We start from the raw sequence: 13,539 nt of genomic DNA, 5'->3' as shown, positions 1-13,539 counted from the left end.
TCTCTTTCTGACTTTAAATCAAGCGAATAATGGTCCAGAATTCGTAGGTTATGAAGTTTCAAATGAACATGACTAATGTTCTAAGAGAGAAATTGTAATAGCACGATCTTAATTAGTTAAATTACCAGAATTCAGAGAAAAGATAGAACTATCAAGATAATATGTTCTTGATATGTTCAGAAGTTAAGCAGAATGAAAGAGTTATGTAACATGGCACATGATGACGTTATGATCTGTGAATCATCACGTTTCATTAGAAATTCAGCATGACTTACTGTAATATAATCACGTTGATCAAGTGTCATTATATTATACTAACTCATGCATCAGTTCCCAACATTACTTCAATAACATTCTTATTTTAAGCTCGAAAGTTTACAGAATATAGAACTAACAGTTTCTATATGATGTAACCTTGATAGCATGAAGAGATTAATGATTTCAAATAAGAATAGTTATGTAAACATCTTCAGAAATATGGAGGATATTTAAAATGAAAGGTACGATAATATCTTTGAATATCTAAGATCAGAGGATGATGGAAACTATTGTCCGCAAGGGTTTAGAGTAAGGAGCAAGATATTCGCTAAAGACTTTAGCAGGCATTGAATCATTTGGATTCTTTAAAGTCAAACTTATTCTTTGTGATTTGTCCACAGCTTCTTTCATAGTTTCGCATAATCCGCTTTTCGGTACTAAATTTTCTATCGAGAGTTCCTAACACTCCATTATTTATCATCAAACTTCTGACGATTAAGGTCGTTTACGATTGTCTACAGTTTCTGCTGCTTCATTCAGCTTTTTTAACATTCAGAATATTGATTTGTAGACTGGGTGCTTTTCAGAATTTCAGAATGAGAGATCATAATTCTAAAAGATAAATGTCATACATATAACTGTTGATGTAGATATGCTGTGAGTTTTCAAAGTACTGATTGCTGATTCCCGGTAATTGGTATGGCAGTTCTCGTTATAAGATGCGGATGAGTATATGATAGGGTTTCAATGAATAAATATAATGCTTTGTCAGAGAGATTTAAGCCAAGAAGCAATGTGGTACGTCTGCTGGTAATATGGTGAAATATAAAAGAATTCTCCGGTTAAAAGGGTAATCGTATATATCAGGATTATATTAAGGCTACTTCGAATGAAAAGTCGAAGTTGACTTGCTGGAGCTGTGACAAAATTGGCTACTTTGAAAAGGGATCGCAAAGTTATTTTTTTTTATAATAACAACGCCAAAGGAATTAGCACAGCTATGTTTTAAATGTTTACTCAGGTTCCGAGATTTTTTAGGTGCATAACTATATGCATCAATCTTTTCTTCTGTAGATGGAGTGCGGTTGGTTCATCCTCTCGATTAAAGTGTTTTCAAGAATTATGAAAGGTGTGAATGCAGATTATAATCGTCGAGATACAAATGAGGTTGAAGATGAAATCAAGTGGCAAACTTGAAGAATTGTTTAGTTTCATATGTTATAATCAATATTTTAATTCATTTTAATTGTCCAATGTCGGCAGTCCACAGTTGATAGTCCACAGTTGACAGTCCAATATTTCATATATAGCTTAATATATAATATTCGAATTAATACGTATCGTGACCCGTGTACATGTCTCAGACTCGATCACAACTCAAAGTATATATATTATTTGAGAATCAACCTCAACCCTGTATAGAGAACTCGATCATTACTGCATATAGAGTGTCTATGGTGATTCCAAATAATATATATAGATGCGTCGATATGATATGTCAAAACCTTGTATACGTGTCCCGATATTTAAAGTGCGCAAAATAAATAACAGAAATTAAATGATGATAAATTAAATGCGTAAAGTAAATAACAGAAATTAAATGACGATAAATTAAAATTGCGAGAATATAAATTGCGATAATTAAATTGCGATAAATAAAATGTAATCAGTTAGCTAGGAACAATTAGCTAGGAACAGTTAGCGTGAATTCTTAACAAAATTTCTCATAGTTAATTTGTTTGTTTCTAACAAATTTTATTTTGTTAAATGTTTTCTTCATTATGCCACTTGTTGAATTCTGATAAATCAAAATTCAAATATGAAATTGGATGAAAATGGTTATTCTGCGGTGAATGGATTCGTATATCTGTGAATGTAAGTAGGATAGTGAATGACTGTTGAATCAGATTCGAAGATTGTATAGTGTAACTTATTAATGTGAAATCTAAATATTCCTCGGGTATTACCTACCCGTTAAAATATTTTCATCATTAACAGTTTGTACGAAAGAATTTTTAATTACAATCTTTATAAAAATATATACATATATATTTTCTTCAGATGTAATCATGGATTTAATGAGTCAATATGATATTAAACTCATTTGATTTACTGTTAGAACAAGAATATATAATCTCTAAAACATTAGAGATTACACAATCGTCATATAGAACGAAGATAAATGATATAGAACATCATGTAGAACGATGATTATGCTCGAGATATAGGATGAGATGTTGAGGCATGGATTATTGATGGTACTGGTGCTGTTACTGGTGGTACTGTTGGTGCCAATGATGTTGCTGAAGCTGGTACATTTTGCACCATATTCTCCAGAGCCACTACTCGAGCGCAAAGCTCATTGACTTCTTCTATTACGCCGGGATGATTGTCGATTCGGACGAGCGGATGAATGAGGTTTAGAATTTTAGATAGAATATAATCATGGCGAGATATTCGAGAAATGAGGGTGAAAATGGTGTTTCGAACAAGTTCGCTGGTAAGTGCTTCGGATTCTTCGTCAAGAGGCAAATTCGGTTGGTGAAAAGAATCGCCTTCTTCTCGTCTCCATTGGTTAAGTCGACTACGAACCCATCAGATGAATTGGTTGATTCATTTTGGTGACACTGCTTTCGGAGCTTAGGTGAAACTCCATATCGGAATAGCTGTCGGAATAACTATCGGAATAGCTATCGCAATTTGAGGGACTCGAACGGGTTGAGGGATTCATCTCGTACGATCAGATGAAGGATTTTCGATAAGAAATAGATTATAGGATGTAGATTAGTACCCTGCAATACATAATTTAGATTTGCATATATAATACTTAAATACCATAAGTTACGGTGGAATCTACAGAAAATGACAGGCAAAGTTTACAATAACAGATACGCTAAGATATGAATTAGCAGATATGCTAAGATATGAATTTTGTCTATACACTAATCATGCAATCAATGCAATAAGATGTGTCTAGACTAAGGATGATAAGCAAGTGATTCTCTAAGAATGATAAGCAGGTAATTTTCGACACAAAATGATAAGCAAAACTTTTGACATGCAGACACAGTCGAAGTCCAGTCCCACTAATGCATCTAAACAACTATTAGTTTGACACACTAATGCAAGACCTGGTTCGCTAAGACCATCGCTCTGATACCAACTGAAGCGACCCGTCCTAATCCATCCGGACGAAGTCCGTATCGATTATAAATGATTCACAATAGTTGATTACATCGTGAGGTACTTGACCTCTATATGATACATTTTACAAACATTACATTCGTTTTTGAAAAGGCAATATTTTATTTCATCGAAAGTTGACGGCATGCATACCATTTCATAATATATCTAACTATAATTGACTTAATATTAATCTTGATGAACTCAACGACTCGAATGCAACGTCTTTTGAAATATGTCATAAATGACTCCAAGTAATATCTCTAAGATGAGCAAATGCACAGCGGAAGATTTCTTTCATACATGAGAATAAACATGCTTTCAAGTGTCAACCAAAAGGTTGGTGAGTTCATTAGTTTAACATAAATAATCATTTCCATCATTTTAATATACCACAAGCTTTTCATTTTCATTTCTCATAAATATACGTCCCAGGCATAGAGACACAAATATCATTCATATGGATTGAACACCTGGTAACCGACATTCACAATATGCATATAAGAATATACCCATCATTCCGGGATCCTCCTTCAGACATGATATAAATTTCGAAGTACTAAAGCATCCGGTACTTTGGATGGGGCTTGTTTGGCCTGATAGATCTATCTTTAGAGTTCGTGTCAATTAGGGTGTCTGTTCCCTAATTCTTAGATTACCAGACTTAATAAAAAGGAGCATATTCGATTTCGATCATTCAATCATATAATGTAGTTTCAATTACTTATGTCTATTTCGTAAAACAGTTATAAAAACAGCGCATGTATTCTCAGTCCCAAAAATATATATTGCGAAAGCATTTAAAAAGGGAATAATGAAACTCACACATATAAATATTGTAAAACAGTTAATAAAGCATTTGCATGTATTCTCAGCCCAAAAATGTAAAGAGTAAAAGGGGCAAATGAAACTCACGCAAAATCAGTTTTAGTATTTGTATCCATTTCATAAAACAATCATAAAATATTGCATGTATTCTCAGCCCAAAATGTAAAGAGTAAAAGGGATCATATGAAACTCACGCATATAATTATTGTAAAACAGTTAATAAAACATTTGCATGTATTCTCAGCCCCAAAAATGTAAAGAGTAAAAGGGGAGTAATGAAACTCACCATACTGTATTTTGTAGTAAAAATACATAAGACGTCATTTAACAATGCAGGGTTGGCCTTGGATTCACGAACCTATATTAATTATATATATTTATGTGTTGGTCAATATTTGTTTAATAAATTAAGTCAAGTCATAGTGTACTACAATCCTAATGCTCGAGACTAATACGTAAAAGTCAATAAAAGTCAATTTGACTCAACATGTTTTCTAAAATTTATACATGATTATTATATAGTTTAAATATCGTCGTTTTATATTTTTAAATTTTTTTAAAAGATTTATTAGAGTAAATGATATAATTTATTTATTAATAAATAAAACTTTATATACAAAATATACTTTTATATATATCCTAGATAATAAAATTTATAAAGTTCATTGAATATCATAAAAATGTTATGATAGGTTTTATTAAGGTAATTATATTATTTGTATTACATTTTATTTGATAAAATAACCTTGAAAATAATAATAAGTAAAAGTTGTATTATTTTGTATTAATAATTATTATTATTCTATTAATAATAATAACCATATTTATATTTACGTAAATGGTATTATAATAATATGATAATTCTTATTAATAATGAAAAATTAACAATGATATTCCTATTAAAATAATAATTTTTGTAAAGATGATATTTTTTTATATTATTAATACTACTTTAAATAGTGATAAAAATAATGAAAAATGATAATTTTATCTAAATCAATATCTTTAAATTTCATCATGATACTTATACTCATTATTTCCTAATCAATTTGTTAATAGCTTTTAAATCGTCTTTTATATCGCGTTCATTTTTAATGATAATAATAGTAATCATAATAATTAAGTGTTACTAATATTAGTTTTAATTATAATAATTCTAATAATAATAACTATTATGATAATGAGAATAGTAATAATTATTTTAATGATAATAATAATAATAATACTAATTATAACTTTAACGATAATAACGATAGTAATAATAATAACAATATTTAATAATACTACTTTTTATTGATAATGATAATAATAAAATAATAATAATAATAATAATAATTAAATAAAAACTAGAACGACAATAATAGCGACGATAATAATAATCATTTTTAATATTAATACAAAAATTCAATTGACAATAACTTCTAATCCGTTCATCGAATCCATTCGATATCTAAATGAAAAGTTCTTAATTTTTCGCTAGCTTTTCAATTACATGCATATCTTATACCTTATCTCAACCACAGGTGTAACTAACTCAAGATCCAGTCTATCCTATCTAAAGGCAATTTCAAAAGTACAAGCATGCATAATCCTATATACTCGAGCACTAGTCAGGGATACACTATTAGTATGTAAAAAATAAATTATGAGTACTCACGTATCAATATTGAGATTCAATATTGCAGGAAAGTACGTAGACGCGACGAAGATGATAAACACTAGATTGACCTCACGAGCATACCCATGAACCATACCCATCACCTCTATAGCCATAACCCATAATTTCCTTAGCTCTATCCTACTCGTAAAACTAGTTTTGAAAATCCGTTTTAGATCACTCGAGTAGCACTTCGTCGTAGTATTTTATGTATAATAATACTAGTAATAATAATAATAAGATTAATAATAATCTTAATAATAATAATAATAATAATAATAATAATAATAATAATAATAATAATAATAATAATAATAATAATTATATAATTAATAATATGAGTAATATATAATACGGAGTAATATGAAGTTCAAAGAGACAGATGAATGAATGTGTGTGTGTCTAAATGCAACTCGTCGAATATTTAAACACATTTTCAGGATTTGATCCCCATGCAATCGCATGGGGATGAAGTTATTATGTCATGCGATTGCATGACTTCGTTTTACATCTGGCATCCATTTTCCATTCATGCCGACATTCATAACACTTTGTAAACGTAATTGACACACATATGTATTTATTTATATTATTTAATATATAATATATTTAATCTTTAGAATTAATTAAATATTATATTATATTTACGCTCATGGTAAAAATATAATTTTTACAAAAATGACACGGTCGTGGTCTCACGACTCATGTACCACTTTCAGTTTTTCGAGCGCACTTTCGTACGTTTAGAAAACTAGCCTTTTATGTTACGCGACGTGTACCTTTAGTAATAGCTTGATTTATTCACCAATAAATTACTTTGTAAAAGTGTATCTTATAAAATTTGAGTGTCGTGGTCATTTGCTTCTATAAATCAGTGACTCGTTGTTTACCAAAATATTTTATTTTAAATTAAGACTTTTTATGACGGGGTTAAAATACATAGACATATATATACATTTTTAGAAATATAACTTTATATTCAAAATCTTTCATCTAACAATATAACATTTAGTTTTTCAAAACTGTTTATATTTCAAAGTTTATTTTTATTTCGTTTAGAAAATAATTTAACGCGTAACATTTTCAAGTTTTAATATATATATACATATGCATATATAAACATATCAATTCCTATAATGGTTCGTGAATCATTGGAATTTGGACGATGTCAAATGAATGTATGAATATAGTTTCAAATCCTTGAGACTTAACTTAACAAACTTTGCTTATCATGTCGGATTAATATAAAGATAAAGTTTAAATTTGGTCGGAAATTCTCGGGTCGTCACATATGGTTATTTATAGGTACATCCAATTGTAAATCTTTATATTAAATTAACAAACTATCATTTAATTAAACAAATATAAAGCCCATTAATAGCCCATAGTCTAATTTCTACAAGTGTCGTTTTTTTTGTCCAAACCCCAATTATGGTAAAAAACCCAATTACCCAATCTTTAATATTTTAGCCCAACATCACGATTACTTCGGCTTAAATAAGCATAATAATAACTTAGCTATGAGATATTAATTTAAAAAGGTTGAACATAACTTACAATGATTAATAATAGCGTAGCTTTACACGGACAGAATTTCGACTTACACCCTTACAACATTCGCTAACATACCCTTATTATTATTAAAATTAAAATTAAAATTATAATATATATAAATATAATACGTTGATAGATAGAGAAGAGAAAAAGATGTAAACATTCGACCGAAAATGCTGAAATTTATAGATGTGGCCAGACATCTGCTACCATGCGATCGCATGGATTTTTCACTTCCAGGCCATACGATCGCATGGCCTGCTTTTCCAGCTCACATTGATTTGTTTTCTTGTTTGCCGACGGTTTTATTAAATAATATAATATATATAATTTTAAGAATTAATTATATATTATATTATATTCATGTGCATAGTTGACTTGTAATTTTTAGTCCGTTGCATCGAGCGTTGAGAGTTGACTCTGGTCCCGGTTCCGGATTTTCGAACGTCCTTTTGTACTATTTAATATCTTGTACTTTGCGTTTTGCGTCTTGTACTCTTGTAATTTTGAGACGTTTCTCATCAATAATTTAAACCACTTTGATTGTACTTTGTACTTTTGAGCTTTTTGGTCGTTTGCGTCTTCAATTCGTCGAATCTGTCTTTCGTCTTCACCTTTTATTATTTAAATGAATATCACTTGTAAATAGAACAATTGCAACTAAAAGCTTGTCTTTCTTGAGGGATAATGCTATGAAATATATGTTCGTTTTTAGCATTATCAGAGACACTAGAGGCTTTGTTAATATTCCCTACTGTGTTGGGTATTATTTGTCCAAAGTTGTGGAAGGTATACAGGACGAGGGAATAATAGGAGGAGGTATTTTTGTTACTCTCATTGGAGAGTACTTAGGTGTAGATAGGGAACACGGGGGTCTGATATCGGCTAAAAAGTCACGTTTTCACCCCGGTATTAAGGCCCAAAAACAAGAAAGATTCGAACTTTGTCGGCAAAATACCCACTTCGTCGATTAGAATTGAAGAACAAGTAATTACAAAGATGGTGCAAAAAGAATCAAGAGAATCGGAGCTAAAACGAAGATTCTAGAGCGAAAACGGTGAAAGACAAGAAATCAAGTTACGATCCAGGGAATTCAGGCTGACCAGCAAGCCATACGGCCTGCCAATATGGAAACAGCCTGCCATATACGTGCCACCACATGAGCCACCAAACGGCCTACCTTGCATACGGCCTGCCAAATACGGCCTGCCATACGGCCTGCCAAACGGCCTGCCAGGCGTATTTGGTAATTTTTAAGTCTATTTAAAGGGTCTTTGTCATTCATTCCAACACACACTTCAATTCACTTCTTTCTCTCTCTTGTACAATATTAGTCATACTTTCAAGGCCTTCTAACCTCCGAGCGGGAAATTAAGTACCCGGAGGCGAACACTGAAGATTGTATTAGGAGCAGTCTGGAGTATTGAAGTTGTCACTTTTGTATTTGGAACTCGTTTAATCTACTGGTACTTCTATCCTTTATCTTATATAATGTTTTATGATATTATTGCCATGATTATCGAGTAGTTAGCTTTAGTGTATGCTATGATGTAAGCAGTTATAATGCCGAAATAATATTATGGTTTGTGTATGCTGTTGAAATGCTTTTCGATTATGCTTTAAACTCAATCGCTTTTTCAACTAATAGAACGTAGTTATAGGCTCTGTTATTGGGAAGTCGCGAACCCCGATTCAGAGTACACTATCTGTGTCACCCCTTGGTAAGAGAAGTCTATCGGATACAACGTAAGATCGACTGAGGCACACCGGTTGTAGTAAGTCTATCAAGCTTTAGATTCCGAATGAGGACTCTTTCGTAGTGAAACATCTGACTAGACCCCTAGTACATTGTCGGTCCTAGACCATGCTAGTGTAGTCACCAAGCATATAAACTTCGTACGTGCACGCTGAAGCACATCGGTTGTTGTAAGCTGTACCTCTGCTAAGTAAGGCCATGGAACACGGTTAGTGTTGACCAGTACACTGCACCATAATGCGGTCTCAAGCATTGCACCCCGCTTGAGGGATTCTTAGTTAATTAAGGAACTGTTTGTTTAGACACATAAAGGATTGGACCGTTAGGATAACCGAACGTGTTCATGGAAGTCATCTTGACTTGGCCATGGTGTTCTTTATGGTTGAACTCTTTTTAAGGGCCTAACTATCTTTTACCAATCATTAACGAAAGCATTGAGGCACATCACGTCTCTCGAATATGGTACACCATGTATTCTATTATGCTTAAGAAAGTTTAGACCATTTTAGAATGTTAATACGTCACCCAACCGAGTCGCTCAATTGGATGAGCCGTCTGAACGTGTATGCCTGTAGTCAGACTGCACGGGCATCGGGGGTAAGGGACGTTGCTGTCTATTCAGAATCTTCAAGCCTAACGCAGTACCCAGTGACATGTCTTATGACAGGGGCGTTTAGGACCAGTGTAATGAATACAAGGCCTCTGCCTATTCATGAGCCATCATTCCATAATCTCAGCAGAATAACTGATGAAGTCATAGTATGCACTTGCTTTAACCTTATCTGAATTAAAATTTTTATCGCATTTACTTTATCTATCTTATAAATTAGAAAATCCCAAAATAAATATTCACTACTCCCTAACTATCTTAGGTTACAATATAGGTTCGATGTTACTGATATCTCAAAAATACGACTCTAGGTCATACTTCCCTTACTTATAAGGAGTAGTAAGATTTAGGTCCCGCTAAATATAAATTTAAAACAGTACCCTCTCCCACGAGTGGCTGATCCTGGCGAGCCGCGGCCTAACGACACCGCACAAATAAAAACCGTCCGTTTCGGCCATATCAGGAGACCTACTAGTTTTTGGTGCCACTGCCGGGGAACTGGTATCAGGCAATACTGCTCTCTATCAAACTTATTCACAAGCATTTAGTGGTGTCTAAGAAAGACAATTATACACGGACTTGGTTATTGGATTTTCCGAACAGTCGCCAATTATATTGGGACCAAAAGGATCCTGCCTCCCCGTAGTCGGCCTGGCCACTTGGTTTATTGAATAGTTTGTGCGGAACTTTGTTACTGAAATACCAGAGAATCAGTAGCCAGAACCAAAAACATATTCCACCATAGGATAGTTAATTAATTAGATTACTTTAGATTACTTTAGTTTACCTTAGATTAGATTACATTAGATTACCTTAGATTGCCTTAGATTAAATTAGATTACCTTAGAATTAGATTAGTTTAGTTTAGCATATTATAATTTAACTTATTTGCAAAAATTAAAAACAAAAAGGCATACCTAGTGTATGACCCAAACCCGATCTAGACCAGGGCCGTTGTTATTCGTACCTGATCCAGACGCAATAATCTCTAAAGCACGCAAGGAAGCACGAATCAGAAACCAAATGGCGTTACGCGTTACTTTAGCAGAAAACACGAAACCCTCGATTGAAGGTCGTGGAGGACCAATCAGATTTCCAGAGATTCAAGGACACTCGTTCGAGTTAAAACATCACATCATCCAGCTTATTTAAAATAGCTGTCAGTTTCATGGATTACTGAATGACGATCCTAATTCTCACCTTGATAAATTTATATCTCTTTCGAACTCCTACAAACAGCCAGGGATAGGACAAGATATAGTCCGGCTATACTTGTTCCCCTATTCTCTCACTCATCATGCTCAAACTTGGTTTGAAGGACTGGAAAAAGATTCCATCACGTCATGGACGGAGATGGCGACTAAATTCCTAACCAAATATTTCCCTCCTTCAAAACAAACCAAACTGAAGAATGACATCATTAACTTCAAACAAAGTTATGATGAATCTCTTTACACTGCATGGGAGCGTTTCAAAACCCTGTTGAAGAAATGCCCTAATCACCAGTTAGAACGGTCAGCCCAAATCTGTACCTTCTACAATGGTCTTACGGTAAATCATAGGACGACGATCGATGCAGCAGCTCAAGGGAATCTGATGAACCAAACCGCAGATGAAGCATGAGAATTGATCGAGAACATGACGATGCATTATCATGACTGGAACAGTGGTGAAACAACTTCATCATCTGCCCCACTCTCTGCACTTAACAATCAAACAGAGGCCATCAAATCCCTCACAGATAAGATGGAATCTCTTGCCAAACAACTCGGAGAATTAAAGACGCAACCGCAGCAGGTTAACCAAGCTCAGGCTTGTGTTAATTGTACCAACCCGCAACCTACTGAAGACTATCAAGTTGAGTATGAAAACCCTAACGGTTCAGTCTGTTACGTTCAATACCCAGCTCGTCCAACAAATCCTGGATTCAATCAACCACCAAGGGTTAATCAATTTCAGCAAAGCAATCAACCTTTCCGCTATCGCTATCCACCTTATCCAGCCCAACAATCTCAATTGACCTACGATCAACCACTTCCACTCACTGGTCCCTCAATTGAGGAGAATTCCCCTACCACCCAGATTACAAAAGCAACTAACCCCACTCTCGGAGCTGATGATCAGTTAACTCAGTTCATCCAAGGGCAACAACAGCTAAATCAAAGAACTGCAACCAGACAAGATCAGACGGAGATACTAATGAGAAATCAATTGGCTCTGCTCAAAAGTTTGGAAATGCAGCTCGGACAGTTATCACAACGCCTTGAAACCCGATCGCAGGGAAGATTGCCAAGTAATACTATCTAGAATCCCCACATAGAAGAAGCAAAGCAAATGGATTCCGTAATCCCAGAGGAAGAACCACGGAGAAGGTCAACTAGGCTGAAGAACAAATCAACATATACTCAGAAGCTGACCCCTGAAACTCTAGTTCGCGTACCTTATCCTGGAAGGCTACAAGAAGAACCATCCAAGCTTGATTCCTTCAAACTTGATGGCAGATTCCTAGACACCATGTCCAAAGTTCCCAACTAGAAGAGATACATCCGAAGGCTTCTTTCTACAAAGGAGAGGATACCAGACTCTAACAAAATTCCACTGAGTTCAAGAATGCTCTGCATTACTCAGAAACTCTCTACCACCTAAGCTAGGAGATACGGGTCGATTCGTTTTCCCGTGTTCAATCTACCAATCTGGAACCATTCATGCGCTAGCAGATTTAGGAGCAAGTATCAACATAATCCCCTACCCTCTCTACAAGAGATTAGAGTTAGGAGACTTGTCACCAACCAAAATGACAATCCAACTTGTCGATCATACAATTCGATATCCTAAGGGCATAGTTGAGAACGTCTTGGTGAAAATCGACAAATTCTTGTATCCTACGGATTTCGTAGTAATGGATATTAAGGAAGACCTACACACCCCAATAGTGTTAGGAAGACCTTTCATGAATACGGCTAGGACTGTCATTGATGTGTACAATCAAACCATGATCTTACGATCACATAGGGAGAGCATTACCTTCAAAATTGACCGACCAACCGATCTTTCTGGACAGGCAGAGATGTTTGCTATTTCCACCAGACGGAACACTTCTGATGATGAGTCATTACCATCAGCCGACGATATCGAGATGGGTGTCGAATCACAGTCTGTAGACGACCCAGAAATGGAAGAAGAGGATCCCAGCGAAGAAATAGAGGAAGAGGAGGAATCTGAAGAAGAAGAGGAAATTGAAGACGTAAAAGAAACTGCGACAACACTCGTTCCAAGCACTGAGCGTCATGGAGAAATAATGAGGCTTGAAACAACAGATCACGGTTTAATCATTCGCTTCAAAAAGAAGAACAGCAAGGCTGAGGTTAAGGATATAGAAATTGATCCTGTAAGTATCAAAGTGGAGAATCAGAATACTGAAGGAACCCGTTCATCAGACGCATCCTCAGAGGAACCGGATACCGATGATGATGAGGAAGAGCATCACGAAGACATTCTGACTAACTCACACTCTCCAACCGAAGTAGATCAAGGGAGCCGGACTCTTCTTCAGGTCAAATTCCGGTTATATTCACACATGCAGACATGATTACCTTCATCAATGATACCGATGAATTTGAAGACATTCTCGAAGCCATCCGAAAGTCAACCATTGATTTTTCGCTACGCTTAACAGAACGAATCATGGCTATC

The 13,539-nt window shown here is 34.4% G+C and overlaps 1 non-coding gene across 1 annotated transcript; it reads right to left on the bottom strand.

The window, feature by feature from the left end:
• Nucleotides 1-11,247: 11,247 nt before the first annotated feature.
• Nucleotides 11,248-11,354, bottom strand: LOC139856592 (small nucleolar RNA R71). Its single transcript, XR_011762064.1, has one exon. It is a non-coding gene; the product is annotated as a small nucleolar RNA R71 (small nucleolar RNA).
• Between the last annotated feature and the right edge of the window lie 2,185 nt (nt 11,355-13,539).

Source organism: Rutidosis leptorrhynchoides, chromosome 6 (assembly GCF_046630445.1).
Source record: "Rutidosis leptorrhynchoides isolate AG116_Rl617_1_P2 chromosome 6, CSIRO_AGI_Rlap_v1, whole genome shotgun sequence".
Classification (NCBI taxonomy): Eukaryota; Viridiplantae; Streptophyta; class Magnoliopsida; order Asterales; family Asteraceae; genus Rutidosis; species Rutidosis leptorrhynchoides.
Note: the sequence above shows the minus strand (reverse complement) of the source record. Positions and strands in the feature narration are given on the sequence as shown.